The sequence below is a fragment of the Pteropus medius genome, unplaced genomic scaffold (genome assembly GCF_902729225.1).
Source record: "Pteropus medius unplaced genomic scaffold, Ma_sr-lr_union100, whole genome shotgun sequence".
NCBI classification, from domain to species: Eukaryota; Metazoa; Chordata; class Mammalia; order Chiroptera; family Pteropodidae; genus Pteropus; species Pteropus medius.
In genome coordinates this window covers 12,485,341-12,486,598 of record NW_024349802.1, presented here as the reverse complement: position 1 = coordinate 12,486,598, position 1,258 = coordinate 12,485,341, and the positions used below count along the sequence as shown (strand labels likewise).

The 1,258-nt window shown below is 39.2% G+C and overlaps 1 pseudogene; it reads left to right on the top strand.

Moving 5' to 3' along the window:
• Positions 1–334: 334 nt before the first annotated feature.
• Positions 335–453, top strand: LOC120581673 (uncharacterized; annotated as a pseudogene).
• Positions 454–1,258: the final 805 nt, after the last annotated feature.

Here is a 1,258-nt window from a genome sequence, read left to right as displayed (position 1 = left end):
CTCTTAATCATCTTGCTAGTCTGTCTCCTGAAAAGAGTTCAAAGGCTCCACATATGTGACCTTGTTTAATTCTCACTGTTGTGCACTTTAGAGTTGGCGAAATACAAGTTCAGAGAGGTTAAATAACTTGTTCAGGGCCACACAGGATATGAGTGGCAGAGCTAGGGCTTGAACTCAGGTCTGCCTGAGGTCAAGCCTAGATTCTTACCCACTTCACCACATGGACTCTCTTGACTAGTTAGCTAAAAATAAGCAGATTCTTCATCTGAAAAGAAAGTGGGAATAATAATAAGCAGGAGAATTTGGAGTTCGAAGAGGTATATTAACTCTTTCTGTCTATGGCCATGCTACCCTGAATAAGCCCGATCCTGTCTGATCTTGGAAGCTAAGCAGGGTCAGGCCTGGTTAGTACTTGGATGGGAGACCACCTAGAAAGACCAGGTGCTGTAGGCATAAAAAATTAAAAAATAAGGGATCGTAAGCTGAACAAGGTTCTTGCAATCTGTGAGGTCAACCAAGGGTTGCCTCGCCTAAAAAAAATTTTTTTTAATTAAAAAATTTTTAAAAAGAGGTATATTAGCCCTTCAAGAGAATTCCAAAAGAACTCCATATTCTCTAAAGTGGAGAAAATGATGACATTGATTATTTGACAGTGTTCTTCACTCCTTCAAACTTTCATGACATTTAAAGACTTGTCATTTAAAGACTTGACTAGTTATTAAGAGAGATATAAAGCAAGTATATAAGGTCTGATCAATAGATGACATTTTAAAATAATAATCTTTGTTATTGATTCGTTGTTGTTGTTGTTGTAATTGCATTCAGTTGGAAGTCATTGGCTCCAAGACTTAATGTGCCTCCTTCGGGGTTTAGTTTCTTAACCGGCAGTGCCTTAGGCGCTGAGGAAAGAGGAGTGTAAAGTACTGTAAATTTTGTACTGTGAATTATCACTGCATGAAAACATTCCCAGGCCTTTTGGTGTAAGTTTGTTCTAATGTGCAACAACCTGAAAAGAAACAGCCCATGTTCCATGATTTTAAAAAGAGACTGCCCATAAAAACAGTACAAAGTAGACAAGTTTTCATTTATTTTCTTTGGAACATTCCCGTTGGCAGCTGCACGCATTTGGTTAATGGAATATTCTTGACTCATTAAACAGACTCATTCAGGGAAAGGAGTCACTGGGACTGGGGAGGCATGAGGAGCCACCCTTGCTCTCCCTTGGCACATTCTCCAAAAGTGGTGCCTTTTTGATGAC